Source organism: Ursus maritimus, unplaced genomic scaffold (assembly GCF_017311325.1).
Source record: "Ursus maritimus isolate PB19 unplaced genomic scaffold, ASM1731132v1 scaffold_4, whole genome shotgun sequence".
Taxonomy (NCBI): domain Eukaryota; kingdom Metazoa; phylum Chordata; class Mammalia; order Carnivora; family Ursidae; genus Ursus; species Ursus maritimus.
Genome location: NW_024426552.1, coordinates 88077650 through 88099517, shown reverse-complemented (window position 1 = coordinate 88099517; position 21868 = coordinate 88077650). Strand labels below are relative to the sequence as shown.

The 21868-nt window shown below is 35.5% G+C and overlaps 1 protein-coding gene across 6 annotated transcripts in view; it reads left to right on the top strand.

Moving 5' to 3' along the window:
• NLGN1 (neuroligin 1) overlaps nucleotides 1-21868 on the top strand; it is a 637479-nt gene that overhangs the window by 475978 nt on the left and 139633 nt on the right. The gene's annotated exons all lie outside the window — the stretch shown is intronic.

Below are 21868 nucleotides of genomic sequence, written 5' to 3'. Positions count from 1 at the left end.
ACACACACACACACACACACACACACACACACACACGAAAGAATGTATAATTTAAGCTAATAAAGGGAAACATGGTGAGGTGAGCCAATTACAAAGACTGTAACTTAAAATCTTAGCAGCTTTGGGACTTGATGAGCACTAGTTCCTCTTTTTGAAAAGTAAACAGAGTGGAAAGAGTCAGAGGGCTGAGGTTGATCAAAGATTGGCACCTAGCACCCAACAATTTCTCTCTGCCCCTCAGGAAAGGGCAAAGAGAGTTAATCAGGCACACAGCCATTGTATCAAATGTTCTAGACACCTTGGGGCATTTTCGTATTTATGACTAAACAAGCCTTTTCTGCCTCAGCCCTCTTGTCATGTTGTTTCTTCACAGTCACCATGACAGACATAAGATAATGTATAAGGGTCACTTACTTGACAGGGTCTGAAAAATGTACAAATAGATCTTGAACTTGATGAGGAAGTTTTAAAAGTAAAAGTTATAAAGGTGCTTTGTGGAAAATAAATTGCATGGGTATGGAGCTAGATTAAGTTTAAGAAGAAAAACCTAATTTTGGTAACAAACAGGTAGCCGATGAAAATCAAATTAACAGCAGTCCTCACACATCTTATAGATTACCTTCCTGGAAAGTCACTAGCAGTTGCAATGATGTATGCTAAATCAGACTATATACACAGGATAGGAGCGTCGGTCTCTGTACAAGAGCCCATATATACATATATAGTATAATATATATGTATATAATATTGCATATGTATATAATACACCAATATGTATATAATATCATATAAATATATATAATATCATGTAAATATAATATTTTATAGGCACTACCATAAGCTCTGCATACAAAGAGTGAGTTTTGAACATTTTTAGCAGTAGAGTAGCTCTTCATATGAAATTTTTAATGGATCCTGAGTGTATAAAATAGATAAAAATGGAACTACTGATTAAAACAGTTATGGGAAAGGTTTGGGAGCCCCACACGTTTCGTGTTTCCCCCCATCTCCCATGGTGGCCCTTGAATGGTCCTCCGTGCAACTTGGGCTGACTTAATCAAGGACAAATAATATAACTTATATACTTTAAGAGTGTAAAACTTCCTGAAGCACACTTACTATAATCTAGGAAATATTACTTAATAGAGCATTAATTACCTGTATATTGCTTACCTTTTTTTTTGCAGCAACAAGTCAGAGAGTAAATAAATATTTTCACAAGGGTTATTGAATTCAGGAAGATTCTGAAGGAAATTCGGCAAGTGTTTTGAAGAAAATGAGGCAATAGTGACTTTATCCTCATAAATTTTCCTCAGGGGGCATAGGCATTAAAGATCAAGTGGTTCCTCTGCATTTGGCATAGAATTTCATCGCCCAGAACTTGGACAGCAAACATATTATCATCATAAGGGTCACAAAGAATATTACAAGTGTTATGTTAGAGTTCGGTACATTCACAATGACCCTAGATTAGGACAGTCTCAAATTAGAAGACCAAAGAAGACCAAATCAGACAACTAGGGAATGCTATTTTTCCCAATTATTCAATGTATCTAGCTCTATTAATTTGTAAATACCCAAATGTGCAGTTGTTTGGAAATTTTACCAAAGTAAACTTCTATTAATATTTAAAGGTCTGAATGGCAAAGCTGATTATACACACTCTAGAGGGAGGTCAGAATTCATTCTCATCACCTCCACTCCCAAAGAGATAGAAAGAAATGAGTGGTTTTGGGGGGTCCCCAGTGAATTACAAATACTTGAAGGCAGAGACCATGTAATATTCTCACTATAGCCTCAACATTTAACACAACCCTTGGTTCATTGGAGGTCCTCTCAATTTTACATTAATGTAGAAACATTAATTTAATGAATGGATACACTCAAATTGTGCCAACAAATAGCACTCTTGATAAATAGCCCTATCAATAAAATTTCTTGGAACAGGGTGGCACCAGTCTTGTATGCATCTGCTTTAAATTAGACTGTACTCTCAAATATTGATGGGAGAGCAGGTAAACAGATGGACAGTTCCCCCAGTCTGAGCCTGAGAACCACCCCTAAGAAAGCCAATTCTATCATTGCTACCGCCTACAATCACACTCATTTACCCAGATTTATTTTTTTTTCTTTTACAATCCAGATTTCCAGATGACAGTCAGCTCATCTGATAGACTAGTACATAATAATCAATAAATAGGTGTTAATACCAACAGAATAGCTTAATAACTCAGTCTCTTTCATTCATAAGGAGAACACATGCATTTAAAAATTACCTGTAAGCCTTATTCAGGAGTAATCCTAGCTGGAATGTTAGGGGCCATGGAAGACAATTGTAAGAGATGATGACTATATCTCTACTTTACAAAAATAGATAGGAGGTCAGTTTGAAAATGGATAAATTATAAATGTGGAAACTCCCAAATAAATACCTAGACCATGAAGAATGAACACTTGACTGAGATGGGGTTTCTCGTAGTATTTTGTACCTTTTTTGAATAACAGAACTTACAACAATGGAAAACCACTTAGTCTTTTTTATGTTATTTAGGTTTTTGTTAGGAGTGATTATTTTTTAGAAAACTTATTGAAATATATTATATTGGTAGGCACTCTCATGATTGTTCTTCTTAATTGAGAATATTTGTTAGAATTTTTTAAAAATGTAATTGCATTGTAGAAACTTCAGTGACAGTGGTATTTAGACTCCGAGACTTTCATAGGTGATACCTTAAAAGGCAAATAGCATCTTTTTGGAAGTGATATCCTGACGTGAATTAAGGACGTAAATAAGTAGTATGTGTGTGTGAGATTTTTGAACCAATGACTTCTGCCGCCACAGATTCGAAGGGATTTCATTTCTCCACTCTGGGAATGATTTGAGGGTTAATGAGACAGTGGGTCTCTGAGCACCACTGTAGAAAGATGCTAGCTACATATAAATGATTATAATTATCCAATTTTCTGAATGTTTTCTTAATAAGCAGATGGGAAATTTCCGTTCATGGCAAGGAATTTCAAAGGCTTAATCATTTCATTTTTGTAACTATTCAGAATTTCAAGTATAGCTCTGCCTAGAACTCAAATCACTTTTAGAAATCATTCATATTTATTCCTCAGGGCAAAAATCAGTGAATGGATGTGAATAACTTTGGATGGTCTACACACCACACACCAAAGTGAAAACTTGGCAGTTGTTCAACTTGTTTGATCAGTGTAGATTGTCAGATGGAATATTCATTGCCCAAAAGGGAGCTTTTAAAATTGTTTGGATTTGGATCTGCAAAGAATTGTTTTTATATATTAATATAAAGTATGTGAGTCATTTCTATCAAGTCTGTGTTAAAAACAGATAATTCCGCCAGTCGCTCCACCCAACCTTTTGAATAGTCAATCATTAAATCCCAAATTATTTCAACTGATATGAATATAGGGCACAATTATGTCGTGTTTTGGAGTCAGTGTACCCAGCTGTGAATAAAAACATAGTATATAATGGAGAAAATCTTTGCACTGAGTTTACAAAGAAAGCAGTTACAGAGAGTAACTGAAATAGCTCCCGGAGTTTCATGGAGAGATCAAGTGCTGATGGAAGTGGTCAGAGGGGTGGCGCAGCTCTAATTAGCAACAAAGACACCAGCTCATTATCACTCCACACCACTTCCCCTTAAATAAGGTGGTGATTCATAGTGGGTGAGTGGTGCGGTTACCGGTAACTGCCCACTATTTAACTAATGTAGCTCTAAGCATGTGTCTGGATTAGCTGTTTTATCTGTCTCTCCTCCAAGTACTTTCTCTGCAGTATATCACTGAGGTGGTATTAACATTCATCTGATAAAATCAAACCAGTTCCCCATAAATACTGGACCAAAGCAAACACAGTCACAGGAAAAGTAAAAAGGAAACTTAAATACAAAGCGCCTTCATAATGTTGCTAATTTGTTGCTACTTGCAGTAAAGCTTTTAATGAGATTATCTAGGATTGGGCCTGTTTCCATTGAGAGTTTCATTAACCTCCCCAAACATTTCTCCTTCATTTATGGCTACGTGCTTAGTGTGTTTGATTATCTGTATTTCACATTTCGTAATTCACAGTTTTTGCAAATCTGCAAAATCTGTTTTTACGATAAAATGAGAAAACTCAAAGTAATTGTGTGCATGATCAAAATTTTCTCTATGTAATATAAGTATGTCTGTCTCCATTTGCCTCAATATCCACCTAGCAGATTATTTGGTGAGGGTAACATGCGGAGCAGTGGGGAACATTTTTATCAAATTCAGGAAACCTGCTACCTCAAAGCTTTGTCAAGTATGGCAGACAATAAGATGTATAAATGTTGGCTGTCTGGTGGTCTCTGCTTTCTGTAGTCCTATTCAGCAGTGATGCACTATCTAAATTGAGTACAGAATAGTATTTCTCGGGCTTTCATGTGAATCCAGATTACCTGGGCATCTTATTAAAATTTAGATTCCGATTTAGTCAGTCCAGTGTGAAGGCTGAGTCTCTGCATTTGTAACCAAATCCCACAAAGGCCACTGGTCCGTAAATCAATCGTACTCTGAGTAGCAAGAGCATGGCATACTCAACTATTAATAGGGAAAGTCACATCCAGTTTAAAGAACTGAATATAAAGCAGATGAGTGTTACAGCGAAGACCCAAGAAGAGAGTAATCCCCCCAAAATACATAAGCCGTTAGAAAATTCATAAATAGGAGCCTAGTTACACATATATAGAAACTTCAGCTTTGTTGACTTAAATAGGATCTCATTAAATGAATGAAAATGCCACAAAACAAAGATAGTCAGGTTCCCTGCTGTGAAATTCTGATAGTCAGTCATATTAAAGATAAATCACTTTATTAAAACTGGACATTTCTATTAAAACCAAAAGCAGACCTTAAAAAAAAAAACTGTATAAATCAAAAAGTGATGTCCACGGGAAAACAGTAGGAGTTATGAAGCAGACATTTTATCCCAGCTCTGCCATGGAAACGATTTCTTTATCCATAAGTTGACGATGATAAACATCTGGCTCAAATCTCATAAATATGTAGTGAGATGTGAATATGATAATCCACGTGTATGCATTTTGAAATAATTTATAACTTACACTACAACATTTTTTAAGTTGCAGCGTTACTTTCTTCTGCAGACAACAGATCATGATATAGGCCATGCTAGAGCATATGCTAATTTGCAGTGTTTCAGTTTGTTTATAATCTCCAGGTTTCAATATATGTGAGGGAGAGGGTGGTCATTTTTATTTGGTAGTGCACTTTTTTAAATGCCCTGATTTCACCTGAAAAGTATGCGTAATGTTTCTTTAGATTTCATTCATACATTCATTCATTCAGATTTTTTCTTTCCGTTTATTTGAGAAATGGTTGAAATATAGCACTGTGTAAGTTTAAGGTGCACAGCATAATGACTTCACTAACATGCATTTCGAAGTGTCTACATGGTAAGTTTAGTTAACATCCATCATCTCATATAGATACAAAAACAAGTTTTCTTTGTGATGAGAACTTCAAGGATTTACTCTCTTAAGAACTTTCAAATATATCCTACAACAGTGCTAACTATAGTCGTCATGTTGTAAATTACATGCCCGATACTTATTTATCAGAAGTGTGTACCTTTTGACCACCTTCACCCAATTCCTCTTCACCTTCCTACCTCTGATAATCGCGAATCTGATCTCTCTCTTCTCTCTCTCTCTTTTTAGATTCTACGTACATATAAATTAGGTCCCACAGTATTTGTCTTTCTCTGTCAGACTTTCATTAGCATAATGCCTTCAAGGCCCATCCAGGTTGTCATAAATGGCAGAGTTTCCTTCCTCTTTATGGATGAATGATGTCCATTGTGTATATATCCCACTTTTTCTTTATCCATTTATCTGTCAATGGACATTTAGGCTGTTTGCATGTCTTGTTAATTTTAAATAATGCTGCAATGAATATGGGCATATATCTCTTCAGCATAGAGATTTTGTTTCATGTATATGCAAGCATACATACATATATAGAAGTGGAACTCCTGGAACCTACCGTAATTCTACTTTTAATCTTTTGAGAAACTTCCATAGTGTTTTCCTTAGTGACCACCACTTTACAATCCCACCAACAGTGTGCAAGGAAGCCCTTTTCTCCACATTGCTGCCGGTGTTTGTTATCACTTGTCTTTTTGAAAATAGCCGTTCTTTTTTTTAAATAATTTTTATTTTGTTGTTTTAGTCACCATACAGTGAAAATAGCCATTCTAACAGGCATGAGGGGATGTCTCCCCGTAGCTTTCATTTGCATTTACCTAATGACTTAGTGATTAGTGATGTTGAGCGCCTTTTCATGTACCTGTTGGCTCCTTGAGTATCTTGAAACCTGAATAGGTTCTTTGCCCATTTTCAATTGGGATATTTATTTATTTTTTTTTGCTATTGAGTTTCTGAGTTCTTTATGTATTTTGGTTACTAATCTCTTATCAGATATATGGTTTGCAAATATTTTCTCCTATTCTGTAGGCTGCCTTTTTATTCTGCTGATGGTTTCTTTTGTTGTGTAGCTTTTTAGTTTGGTGAAGCCCTACTTATTTTTTATTTTGTTGCTTCTGTTCTAGGTGTCATAACCAAAAAATAATAATAATAATAATTTCCAAGACGAAAGGAACGTTTTCCTTTGTTTGCTTCTAAGAGTTTTATGGTTTTCAATTTTACTTTTAAGTCTAACCATTTCAAGTTAATTTTTGTAAGTAGTATATAAGATAGGGCTTTACTTTCATTCTTTACATGTGAATATCCGATTTTTCCAACACCATTTATTAAAAAGACTGTCTATTTCTTCTTTTTTTTAAAAAGATTTATTTATCTATTTTAGACAGAAGGAGAGTGTGTGTGTGAATGGGGGGAGGAACAGAGGGAGGAAATCTTCAAGCACTCTCCCGGCTGAGCGCGGGACCCAACACAGAGCTTTATCCCACTACCCATGAGATCATGACCTGAGCTGAAACCAGGAGTTGGACACTTAATCAAGAGTCAGACACTTAACCAAGGCACCCTGTCTGTCTTTTCTTCTATGAGTATTCTTGGCTCCCATGTCAAATATTAGTTGACCATATATGCTGAGGTTTATTTCTGGGCTCTCAATTCTGTTCCATTGGTCTGTGTGTCTGTTTTTATGCCAAGTCTATACTATTTTGATCACTCTGAATTTATAATATAGCTTGAAATCAGGAAATATGATGCCCCCCCCCCCACCTGCTAGTTTTCTTTGTCCTCAGGATTGCTTTGGCTATTTGGGGTCTTTTGTGGTTCCATAAAAATTTTAGTATTGTTTTTCTACGTCTGTAAAAAAATGCCATTGGAATCTTAATAGGAATTGTATTGAATATCTAGATGGCTTTGGGTAGTATGTATATATTAACAATATTAATTCTTCCAATCCATGAACATTGAATATTTTTCTATCTGTGAATTCTTCAGTTTCTTTCATTAGTGTCTTATGGTTTTTAATATAGAGATCTTTCACCTCCTTGGTTTAATTTATTCCTTGGTACTTTATTGGTTTTGATGCTATTGTAAATGGGATAATTTCCTTTATTTCTCTTTCGGATAATTCATTGTTAGTATACAGAAGTGCTGCTGATTTTCGAATGTTACTTTTATATTCTGCAACTTCACTGAATTCATTGATTAGATGTAACATCAGATTCCATTTAAATATGTGGTAACATTTTTAATTCTTACTGAAGCCCATCTCTGGACTTCTGGGATTGAAGGAGAGAGTGCAGTTCTATATCTGGTAAACAGCTACAAAAATGATTAAAGCTTGGGGTACCTGGGTGGTGCAGTTGGTTAAAGCATCCACCTCCTGGTTTCAGCTCAGGTCTGATCTTGGGGTCACGAGACTGAACCCCATGTCTGGCTCCACGCTCGGAGCAGTGTCTGCTTGGGTTTCTCTCTCCCTCTCTGTCTGCCCTTCCCCTCCCCACCCCCTTCTCTCTCTGTTAAGTAAGTAAATAAATCTTAAAAAAAAAAAAAAGAAAATGGTTAAAGCTTATTTAGTCATAGATATCATTGATTATTCTAACTTCAGTAATGTGTCATCATTTTAACCAGTTAGTACAATATGTGAAGAATTTAATAAGAAGGCTTAATTAAATAATCTCTGAAGTAAAAAGTTCAAAAGAATATGCTAGTGTGAAGTAGGCTGTATTGTGAAAAGAAAACGTATTGTTAGGCAGCTCATATATCTCAAAAAACAATAAGCTCTGAAAATATCTGTAGAGCTAATTATCTCAGGCAATGAATTTTTGTTCTAAAAGTTGCAGTGTTTCTCAATATTCCCTTGTGGGATGGGGTGCAGTTCTGACATTTTTGCTGAGTAAAGAACATCTCAGGGTAACTGTCAAGGTTGATGCTTCATCTTTAAAGATATGCCTTAAACCTTTGCTATGACCCATGTTGACTCTTAGACACTTCTGTGTTTGGAAGGTATAATTTAATTTATTCAGGTTTTTCATTAAGTGTGGGATTTGTCTTCCTTCGTGAACAAAAAATTGGAAGAAAAATCTTCCTCGAGTTTTCCAGGGTTTTGCTTGAAATGAAAACGCACAATGGGACCTCATGCTCTTATTGTTGTCTCTGCCTTGCCATGCCACGGGAGTGCAACTTAGGAATCTTTCAACGTGGCTTCACATTTTGCATAAATCAACAAATTCTTATGTTAAAAGGGTTTATTCTAATTGCATTTATTCTATTATGTCCACCATGAAGTATAATTATTTTCATGAATTTAATTTAACATACTTTTATTAAGCTTTGTCCCACTGCTAGAATCATCTTCCAAAAGTGCATAGCTTATCTTGTCTCTTGTTTAAAGTCCTCCAGTGGCTCTGCTTCCCAAAGCTTTTGAATGAAGTCACACCTCTTTAATGTAGCGTACAATGTTCCTTATGATCTGGCCACACCTACCTGACTTATAATCCAATTTCTTGATTCTCACATCCTGGCTTCCAGCCATGTTGAATTCTAAGATTGGTTCCCCCAACAGGCCATCCTCCCTCAAGCCACCAGGCCTTTACATAAGCTGTGGTTTATATCAAAAAGTCACTTTGTGTTCTTTCTCCAAAATCTCCCAATTTCAGTTCAGAAATCATCTCCTGCCAGAGGTGTTCTAAAATCCCTCTAAAGGGTAAGAAAGCTGCCCCTTCTGGGTGGGCCAATCATTTTTCCTGGTTTACCAGGGACTCCCAACTATGTCTATTTTCTCAGCATTTCACTTGGGTAGCAACCCCTTTACCTCACAAGCCAGTATATTGTCCTGGTTTGGGTAATATGTTACGAGGCCATCAGACTTCTACAGATTCCCTTGTGCAGCAAGTAAGAGGCCAAGAGCATGACTGTTTTGAAGCCACCCACTTTCACCTTCTGTCAACTATGTGATTTGAACATAGGTGCTTACTTAGCTCTCTGTGGCCTCAATTTCCTTATCCATAAAATTGGAACAATGATAGCTTACTTATAGTAATTTGTGATTTTTAATTCAGTTATGCATGCAAAGTACGCAGCTTAGTGCCTGGCACATTTTAGGCTCTCAATAAATATTAGCTTTAAAAAAAAACAACTTAATAATGACACTGTGTTGAATTTATTTTACCTCCTTTACAGGACTGTGAACTTGTTAAAGACAGACTTGTGTATGTATTTTTATCTATTTCTCCTTGAGGCCTAGCGCAGTAGCTACCATGTTATATAGATTTACAATAAATATTTATCAAAGAGGTGAACGACAAAAAGAATGATTGACTGACTCACTAAATGAATGAATGACTGAATGAATGAAGGCATATTACCTGCCCTGAAGGGAAGAAAAGTGCTTTTACATAAGCCATAGTATATATCAGAAGTGCCCTAATAAATAAAAGATAGGGTGAGTAGTGAAGAAATTGCACTTGTGTCCACTGGTGAGATTAGGGAGTATTCACAGAGAAAATGGCACTTGAATAAAACTTTAACATGTAAAAAGGTGTGAGAAGAAATGGCATTTCAGACGGAGGGCATGGCCACCATCATTTTCATTATACAACGACTATCTTAGTAAATGATATGTATTATAACTTTAAAAAACAACAAAGAGTTTCTAAATTTGAATGCAAAAGTTCAGACTTCCTACCCTCTGAAGGTTTTTGTGCTTGCCATTCTTTTCCATGACAGAAGTGTTGCTAAGTTTGATTTCTCCTGTGTCAATATGCAATTAAAAAAAAAAATCACAGTCAGGCTCTTTTTCCTCTTGGTTTAAGTGTTGAATGTTCATGCACATGTGTGGTGGGGGGAAGTGAAATGTTCATTTCCTCCCCCTTTGCTTATTAATATGATAATCATCTCTTAAAACTACAGTAGAAATTAATAAAGATCTTTTTGCTAAAATTAGAAGGATCTGTTTGCTTTGACAAGTTCTAACTGTTTATAGTGTCAGATTATTTTCAAAATATTACAGATGTGGAAAAGGGGTAGAATTAGTTTTGAGTAAAATTACGGCTTGTCGGCAGATAACACAATCAACCTTTCAAAAGCAAACACCTCTTTCCAAGTAGTATAGTTGTTAGGAAATGAAAGCCTTATTCAAATGCTAAATAAGAAAAATGAGGATAGGAATAGAAACTCCTCAGAAGAAAAAAATAAAGACGAGCATTTTAGGCATGGTTTTCAAAGAGGTCCCCACTTGCAGGTGCTACCTGGCCGTTGATTGGTTGGTTAGATGGCCTTGATGGTGCTGACAGCCCGTCAGAGTGGGGAATTCCAGGTAATGGACAGCTAATATCATGATTGAATGGTGCCTGATCTACTTAAGGTTGGAAAATCAATAGTCTATTAGATTCGCAGTATTTGCCTTCATCGCCACGGCTATACTAATTAAGCACCGCCTTAAGATGAAGAGGAGCCTGGAGAATTGAACTGGTAATGAGATTCGGGCTTGGAGTAAATGAAGCAACTTCACCATAAGGCACGCGGACCGACGATTAAACCTCTTTATCAACGCAGCTTTCATCCAGAAATAAAATCTCGTATGGTAGCTATAAAATAAACGGGGGACTGGGAAGAACTGTAAACCTTTTTCGCAGCTTGCAGTTGTACTTATAACTTCAACATTGTTTTGACATTTGGTTTATTTGCATTAGAAGTTAGTCATCGTGCGTAACATTTCATTTTTCTACATAGAAGTTCCTAGTGTGTCACATTTGTTGAAATGTTTTAAGAAAGGTTTTGATTAAGCATAAAACTGATTAGATAAAAGGCAATTTCCTCAAAAAATTTTTGGACTGGAGAGAGGGAGTATTCTAAAGAGTGATAATTGCCATTAACGTTGTAAAAATCCTTTCAAAAATATTTCAAAGTAGTTAATTTTACAGATAAAGACTCATTCCTGCTTATCCAAATATCACCTTTTCTCAAATTAAAAATTTACTGTTGGGAAAGAGCATCACAAATAGCCAGAGAATCTTCTCATCTGAATATCCGGAAATGGAGCAGATTTTATTTGAAACACAATGATGGAATTTGGCAGTTAGATGTTCTGCTGAGGGCAATGATCAAATACGCTATTACAATACAGTAAAATAATAAAAGCCACCTGCACTTTATAGGGAAATACGCCTTTGAAAATAGGCCTTTTGTTATGTTGCAGTGTATTAGTGGTATGGTGAACTGCTGTACATAACATTAAAAATATTATTACCTATTAGAATCACACCTAAATCCCTTACTTCCAATGTTCTGGAATATAGTTTGTACCATATGGCATAGCTGTACGTTTACCTGTTAAATTCTATTCACACGTTCTAAGATTTTGAGGGAATATGACCAGAACATAACTTCTTTCTTTTTTCTTTTTTCATTTCTCCATAACTAATTCTATGTACTCCATACAACAGATATTTATTATTTTACTTTTCCTACGTGTAGGTTATTGGTAACATTTCCTACTTTATCTTTTGAGTGAAGGCAGAAACATAAAAACACCTGGCTGTTTCTTCTCATCTTGTAGAGTAATGATATTTCACTTTATCTTTTGTTTACACTTATATATTTAATACCATTTTCCATGTCACAGTCTTTCACAATGGCTTCTCATTTCTTCTTTCAGCATTACAAATCATCTTTCTTTAGCCTTTATTTCCTTATTTCTTCTGCAGTTGCTTGGTTATTTTTCCTTCTATCCATGTTCTATGGCTTGGCTTTTTGAACTTCAAAAATATTATAGCAATACTTCAATTGAATTTACCATGTGAACTTTAGAAATGTTATAATAATATTTCACTCAAAGCTGTTTTACTCAGCCTTTACTGAGCACTTATTAGATGTATTGCCCTGCGGTATATTTGTGGAAGGATACAGATGTGTGCAGTCCATTCATTCATTTACTCAAAAAAATATCTGGTGGATATTTAGAGCAGAGTGTTCTGCATGTTATCTAACACCATGGAGGATACTGGAAATTCAGAGAGAATCTCACGAGGCATAGACTGTGTCTCTCAGTATTTTATAATATTTATTTTAAAAATTCAATACATAATATAACATATAATGCAAGATAGACACATGAAAATTAGCCATAATCTACATAAGAATAAACGAAATAATATAAATATATATTTGATGAGCTGTAATGGCGCATAAAAAGTTGAGGGTTTTGTTGTTCTAACTCAGATTAAAAGGGGCTTCAGGGAGGAGGAGTACAATCTTGCAAGTACGTAGGATTTTTGTAAGTGATGAAGAAGTGGAGAGAAATATTCATATTCGTGAAGATGTGCAAGGCAGCATAGTTAGAGGTCATAGTTTCTTTTGGCAGGATCATAGACTGTGTTGAGATGGGTAGCATGATATTAGGTTCAGTCATACAGGGTATAAAGTGCCATGATGAGGAGTTCAGAAATTATTCTGGAGCCAGTGTGAATTTACCGAAGATTTCTTCTGATCAGGAAATTACATGACCTGATCTAAGTTTTTAAATGATCACTCGTGCAAGAGTGGGGCAGGATGAATAGCATAATCCATGTTCTCAGATAAGAACCAGCAGCAAGAAAGGAAAAGAATGCAGGTCCACAGATTTTGGTGAGGAGGCTATGACATAAATATGGGTAAAAAAATAACATAAACTTGTATTTTGGAAAATAAGGTAGAGCTAAGGAAAAGGAGAGACCAAAAAGTAGGTTAGAAGGTCTAATTTGTAAGACTTCAGTTTTGCGTCTATGTGAAAGGTGCCAAAGGGAGAGGAATTGAAACTGATTTTCTAGCTCGATTGTTTGGATCAAAGGGTTTTGTTGTTCACTTAAATAAGTGACACCAGATCATTTTCATTCTGGGCAAGTGTCTTCATTATATTGAGGAGATTTGTTTTGTTTTGTTTTCCCCTTGGGTTTATATCACTTTCTCTGACTTCTGGTATTCCCACCTTTTTTTATTTTTACCTAGTGAGTTCCTGCCATTTTTCCAATAAAAAATAATAGTACAGAGGACACTAGGCACCCGTGGAAATCATTCGTCATGTTGGTTTTGGAGCATTGTATGAATGGATACAATATCTCACGGCCACAAAATGTGGCTGGGTCACATTGGTAATCTGCTCAAGAAGGTCTTCACCTAGGATGCTTGAATCCCTGAAATTAATACAATAACTACCATTGATTGGGAATCTGTATTGTACCTGACCCAGTGATGAGAAGTTTACATAAAATATCTCATTCATCTGTTGATGGACACTTAAGCTGCTTTTATATCTTGGCTATTGTAAATAATACTGCAATGAGAAAGACAAATACCATACTATGTCACTCATATGTGGAATCTGAAAGACAAAACAAGTGAATAAACAAACAAAAAGCAGAACAGACCTATAAATACAAAGAACAAACCGATAGTTGCAGGGACAAGGGGGTGGGGTGGTTGACAAAATGGGTGAAGGGGAGTGGGAGATACAGGCTTCCCATTGTAGAATGAGTAAGTCATGGGAGTGAAAGGCACAGCATAGGGAACATAGTCAATGATATTGTGATAGGGCTGTATGGTGACAGATTTGTGATGAGCATAAGATAATGTATAGAGAAATTGAGTCGTTATGTTATATACCTGAAACTAATGAACATTGTGTTTTAACCATACTCAAATAAAATAATTTTTACAAAAACAGATATATTCACCACACATGCGTTCATGCGTGCGTGCACACAGACAAATATCTCATTCGATCCTTGATAAGAATCATTAGTCTTCTTTTCCAGATGAGTAAAATGAAGTTCAAAAAGTTTAATCATTTAGTCAAAGTCTCACAACTGGAGTCATGGAAGAACAATTTTAACTGATGTTAGAATCTTTAAAAATTATTTTACGGCATTTCACTTACTCAAAGAAATTAATAGCCACGATTTCTCTAACACCATATTTTTAATCAAACATTTTACTTGAGATAATTGTAGATATACATACAGTTGTGAGAAATAATACAGAGACATCCCTTGTTGCCTTCACCCAATTTCCTGCCGAGATACTATATTGTCAAACTACAGTAAAATATCACAACCGGGATACTGGTATTGATGCAGTCAAGATAAAGAACAATTCCATGACCACAGGATCTCTCCTGTTGCCCTTTTATAGTCACACCCACCTCCCTCCAGCTCCACCCGCTCCTTGCTCCTTACCCCTCGGCAACCACTAATCTGTTCTTAGTCTGTAATTTTGTCATTTCAAGAGCATCATATAAATGGGATCGTATAGTGACTGAGATCTGGGATTGGCATTTTTCACTCAGACTAAATCTCTGGAGATTCATCCACGTGTGTGTGTGTGTGTGTGTGTACATGATTTTTTTTTTCTTTTGCTAAGCTTTATAAATAACTGGTTGATTTGGAAAGGGAGAAATGAAAAATGAATAATAGCATTATATAATCTTAAAATAAGGATCTTCTAATTTTCTTCACTGTGATTATTTTACTTTGGGGCTGATCTATCCTTCTGGAGGAATTTTTTAAAATAACAAACTCCCTTATTTAAACTTTCAAAAGTATTTTCCCCCATAACTTTTTGCAGCCTCCTATTGACTGTGCATAATTTCTCGTGCATCACTTTGTAGTTTGGACTTGACTAGCTTTGAAAAATCACTGTCGTGTGCTGCCAAATGGCCATTATAGCTTTTTGAAGTTGCTTCTCAATTTCTATTCTCTGCTCCTAACTTAGAAGAACTCCATCCTCTTTTTTGACCATGCTCATTTTATTAAGCCACCTAATTTTCATAAACATTTTATTTGTCCTACACTGTCAAAAAAGTTCTCTCTTCTTTCCTTTGATGGTATTTTTCTCCCTGCTGACCTTAAGACTCCACAAAGAAACTAACATATTAAAAATATTCTTTTATCCTTCTTTATTTTAGATTCTTTGAATTTTTATCAAGGGTGGAAAAAAGTATTAGCCATTAACGGGTTGTACCTTATTAGAATATTTATGATAAGCAAAGATGTGAAGATATTTTAAGCATCTAAAGATCCATTCCCCAGGTTACATTTGGTGTTACTTTCTAGGAACAAATCCTTTGAAATTTAAATGTGGATTCATATCTGCTGATGCTGTAACGCTTGTGTCTGAAGTAAAATCAGAAGCTGTCCATGAGCTCCTAAGCCACTTCTCGCTTGGTCGATTGAACAGGGAGAAAACGCAAAGACCTTTTTGTGAATTAAAAACATGCTAAAGAACTACAAACCCTGAAACACTGGCTTCGTTGAATTCTGTGGAGTGTTCCACATTTTTTGGTTTTCAGAGTGGCATGCGCTTGATTTGTCATTTTTAGAACATTCTGCCAGTACATGCTTCCCCAGACTTGTTAAAGCCTGAAACTACAGATGTTCACTTGGGTGGCTTCTCCTTAGCGAACATTTCCCTGATTTGTAGTTATTTAATTCTCTAGTCCGTCGAGGACTGTGCTACATTTCCCTGTAGATTTGTACTTTCTTTTCCGCATCTCTACCTCCCACATGAACAAATCACAGCATTCAGTTTGGTTGCTTTCATTTTTACTGTATCTTGGTTTTATTTCTGTCTAGCTGTTTGAAAGGGATGTTTATTTCCTTTTATTTTCTCAGATACGGTTAGAAATTACTTCTGTTGTTGTTTGGATCCAAAATCTAGAAAAAAAGCATAAAAACCTGAAGCTACTGGAAAACAAATGGTTTTATTCTTTACTAATCAGCTTCTCAAGTGTTTTTCCTTTTGATTTAAGTACTTTGTAAAAATAAATGAATGTTATCAAAAGAGAGTTGGCTGTTATGACATCAATCCCAAGGATGATGCCTAGCACATAGTAAATACTCAAGAAATATCCAGCATAGGGAGCCTCCTGAAAAAATTAAAAATAGAACTACCCTATGATCCAGCAATCGCATTACTAGGTATTTACCTGAAGAATACAAAAACACTAATTCAAAGGGATGTATTCATCCCAATGTTTATAATAGCATTATCTACAATAGCCAGACTATGGAAACAGCCCAGGTGTCCACCAACCGATGAATGGATAAAGAAGATATGGTGTGTGCATATATATAAATATATTCCATTGTGTGTAAATACATATACATACATACATACTGATGAATGGATAAAGAAGATATTATATATATATACACACACACACACACACAAATACCATATATATATTCCATTGTGTATATATAGGGGTGTATATGTGTGTGTGTGTATGTGTATGTATAAACATATATACACAATGGAATATTACTCAGCAATAAAAAGGAATGGAATCCTGCCATTTGCAACAACATGTATGGAACTAGAGAGTATTATGCTAAGCGAAATAAGTCAGTCAGAGAAAGACAAATACCATATGATTTCACTCATATGGGGAATTTAAGAAACAAAACCAGCATAAGGGGAGAAAAAGAGAGAGAGGGAAACCAAGAAACAGGGTCAACTACAGAGACCAAACTGATGGTTAGCAGAAGGGAGTTGGGTGAGCAGATGGGTGAAATAGGTGATGGATTAAGGCGTGCACTTGCTGTGATGAGCACTGGGTGTTGTACGGAAGTGTTGAGTCACTAAATTGTACACCTGAAACTAATATTACATTGTATGTTACCAAACCGGAATTTAAATAAAAACTTTTCAAAACACATAATTTTAAATAGTAAAAAAATATATCCAGTGTATGAACAAATGAATAGCTGTAAGGGATAAAAAATGTTTGCTTAATGTAGACTGCTAAAACATGTCATTTTGACCAAACAGTTATTTTCCTAATATCATGACTCTTTGCTTAAATTATCTGGATAAATGCCTCAATTTCTCAATATATTTTGACTATATAAATATAGAGCCTTAGAATATTTTCTTTTAACCCAAGGAGACCCAGGGTAAAATGTAGATAGGTTAAACAAATTTAAAGCACTAAACAAGAAATACGTTATTCCAGAGAACAATCCTTTTCTGGCTTTTGGTAAATAGTTACTGCTGCTTTTTAAAGGTCACATTCAGAAACACCCAAGGCAAGTGCTGAGAAATATTTATTGTCAGTCTTTCTTATACACGCTTGGGCACCACCTGGCACGAAGCAGCAGTAACTTTATCCTCACGGATCAACCAGAGCAGATTATTTTTTAAATTATCATTTTATTTTTTTTCTTAAGAAAAAGTCATTTTAAAGAGTTGAGATTCTATGGTTTTCTTAACTATTAGGTCTTGCTTTTGTTGATTTCTTGTCAGTCAGTCTAAGAAAGGCAGTACCAACTCATATTCCATAGAATGCCAGATGAGGTAGTGAAATCGACAGGGGTGGGATGTGGCACTGAAAGCACAGTGCCAAGGGAAAGCAGTTGCTGCCTCCTACCTCTGATCTATCACATGTAGAAGTGTGGACCAAATATCTGCAGATCTTACAATTGCTTAGGAGAACTTTAATTGCTTAGGAGAACTTTGGATTTCTCCCAGTCTTTAAATGGTGGCAATTATTTCATGTGTTTTTAAACCCACTGTGACCAAAACAAATGAATTATAGGAATATGCAAAATACAAATTAACTTAACAATTTAACAATGTATTAAATTGAAAAATAGAATCCCCAAATATTTCATTTAGCCTTTTTACCTTTTTGTAAAGTTTATAGTTACAAAATCTACCTTTTATAAATATATGCAATTGCAATAAAACTCCAGAAAAAGGAAAGCAATGGAATGATGAACACAAGGGATACAGAATGGTAATTGTATCTGTTGGAGGAAGGAAAGGAATGTATTATTGGATACAGGTTATTATTAAGGTCCTGTCTATTGATTTAAGTGGAGAGTTCCTGAGTGATATTACATTATTAAAAATAACCAATTAAATGAGAACTAAATAAACGAGTGCCACACGTGAACTTATAAGGAAACTATATCATGAAGGAATGGTCAAATTCTGTGCATATTAAACCTAATTAAAAATATATTAGATCATACCAAATACACGTACTGTTAGATTTACCAGTGCACCTGGTTCTAAAATCACCAATGTTCAGCTCCTGTTGTAAGAGAAGAACCCAGCTAGCAAGATGATTATTATGTAGGTGAGATGTTGGTACATAAGACAAACAACAGTTTAATGGAATGACCCAAGAAATGTCACAAAGTAATATCTAAACAATTGCCAAATTAATGTATAAGCCATTGATACTAGATCATGAATTAGGGAAATCTCTAATGGCTCGGCAAGATTTCTAAATGACGTATAAGAACTAAGTCTTTTGATGTACAGGTGGCTCATATATAGGAACCTCACAGGGTCAAACTATCCAACTGAAAAATAAAGTCACCTGGATATTGAAACAGATAGATCGATATCAATTTTCACTTTCTTTTACTCTATTACCGTATCTATAAGTTAAAAAAAAACTTCCTTATACTTCAGAAGACTGTTATGGATATGAGAATTAATTCACAAAATAGAGCCTGAACTCCTTGCATGCATCATTAAAATAAATGTAGGAGAAGTCAGCATTATTACTATAATTATTCTGAACCGATCACTGCAATTCCTATTTCTCTTTTTTTGACCCAATGCCATTTCAGTGATATTTGCTAATACCACTCTGTTCTGCTCACCGTTCAATAGATCCACGACACAGATTAACGGCCCAGGTTGGATGCAGAATGTACTTTATATCTTCAGTTGTATTGAAAAGTCATTCTAAAATGTCACTCATTACTCCGGCTTCTCTATTAAAATGATGAATTCAAACAGTAGAAGACAAAAGTAAATTGATTTAGAAGTCCTTATTTATAAGCCAATGATATCACATTTTTAAGATATGTTAGACTATAATGCAAATATGATTTTTTCTTTGTTTTGGGCCTGTTATTGATGCGTCTTGAATATGGCACTGTGGTAAGCACTCAATAAATAGTCAGTGAACGAATGAGTTAATGGGTTGGCCTTTTTCTCCTTTAACTGATCCTCAAAACAACTTGATACAGATCACAGACTTTTATGGCTGAACCTAAGCATGTATGTACGTGTGATTTTTATAGAATATGTATATAAACGAATATGCCGACATGCACAGAGTATCCTCCGCATTCCCGCTCTCGAGGAATATTAATGTTATCACAAGATAGAAGCATTAGTAAAGAAAGGAAGATGAAAATAGTCAAAAAAGAAATAATCCTACCCCTCTTACAAGATTTTTGGTGTTTACTTTTTATATTCTATACCACGAGTGGGTGCTTTGACATGTTGTCCTCAATTGGATGCATCATTCCTAAGAGTATTTGCTTATCAACGGTCTATAAGCTCCGAAAGACACAGTCTCACATGCCAGTGGATGAGGATATTAATTTCATATACGTCCAAAAAATTGATCTTCAAAGAATCAATACCATACAGTGATTTTAGTTCCAAATGTTTCTGAAGAAAAGTAATAAAGTAAAAGTAATGTGAAAAAAGGATAGGCTTTATTTTCAAAATGAGATAAAGTTTCATGAGACATTCTTTACTATTCAATTCAAATATATTCTACTCTAGTATTTATTAGAGGAAAGTGTCAGTAAGAGGTGATTTAAAACTTTGTGGTAGTACAACTTTCTCTTCATGCTCGTATCCCTTATCTAAAATAAATTTAAGTCCCTTTTCATCCCAAGGGCTTTGTTACAATTATTGTCATAAGGACAGCAACTGGAGATGCTCTGTGTTGTTTCAGATCTGGTAACAAGAATTAATGAGCTTAACTTCTGGATAGTTAAACAATTGCAGCTAAGAATCAACCTAGCTAGGTTTCTATCCTCGCTTTGCCATTTATTAGCTGTGCGACCTTGGAATAATCACTAAACTACTCTGGGCCTCAATTTAATTATTTAAAATGTGGATGTAAATGACCGTTATGTCATAGACCTGTTGTATAGATTTAATAAGATGACCTGTACATGTCTTATGTACCTAATATTTAATATATAATATATACATAACAATAATCCTTACAATATTTCTGATATTTTGGTAACTGCACTGTTAAGTTTATATATCAGTAGCTGAACATGGATGAATCGATTTAAATCTTAAAGGCTGAAAATTTGAAGGGTCTCTATCAGCCCCTTTTATAGTCATCCTCTAAATCACTGGGAGTCAGGATTTATAGCCTCAGCTCAGACAGAACTTAACTACAACCCAGCAGTAGTAGGTGCCACTCTAATAGAGATAATTTTTCATTTTGCCGGAAGCTTTCTTCTCCAACTTTATCTCCCCCTCCTTCTCTATTTTTAGATTAAGTGGTACAAATATTAGCTAGAAATATTCAACAGTAGTTAAATGGAACTACTCTTATGTAACAGAGATATATTTCTGCATCATATTTATTTAGACTGAAGTACTGGTTTTAATTTTTCAACGCTGTGCATGCACTGGCTTTGGGTTTTATGCCACGTGATCCAAACTGCTGTGTTTCCTGACTGTTTTTACCCACATGGCTTTTAGGGTACTGGGAAGTATTTAGGCATCTATGTTCCTAGAAACACAGCTTGCAGTAACAACCATATGTCATAAACATTAAGGGGGAGACTTTATGTAACTCATTAAAATACCAATCTACAAATATCAGCATAAAGCCCCTAGTAATATGACTGAAGCTGTAAAAATGATCTCTTCTCTCATTTTTGCATAATCTTCCATTTTAAAATGGCATATAAACAATTCCCAAACTCCCAGGAGTACTCTAAATATTGTAAAGTGGATGCTTCATACCAGTTTATCTGATGCCTCACTCAATGAGGCTTTCAGTTTCAACTAGACCAAGTCACACATATAATTAATCTGTCAAAAACAAAACAAAAACCCATGACTCCCTTCTTTCAAAATCCGTTTCCTCTTAAATTACAAATTTGGGAAACATGATTTTGCTCACATAGCTTCTAGTTAGGTCTGTCACATTTTTATTATGCCGCGTTGTTTCCATGCACTTCTATGTAATCTGCGAGGTGCTGTTGCCATTGTCCAGCTCAACAGAGGTACCCTGCAAATGCATTTCTTTCCCGAAGGCCCCTTTTTACCCCAGCTGGAAGGTTCCCCGCAAAGCTTTTAGGTCTCCTCTCTCATCCCGTAGGGTCTCATGAGCCCCTACCATCTCTGGCTCTCCAGACTCCTTAGTCTCAGAACTGTCTTACAAAATAGTAAGCATCTGGGGGGCGCCTGGATGGCTCAGTTGGCTAAGTGTCTGACTCTTGGTTTCAGCTCAGGTCATAATCTCAGGGTGGTGAGCTCCAGCTCTGCATCAGGATCGCGCTCAGTCAAAGCCTGCTTGAGATTCTCTTCCTCACCCCCATCCCTCTCCCTGCTTGCACACTCAT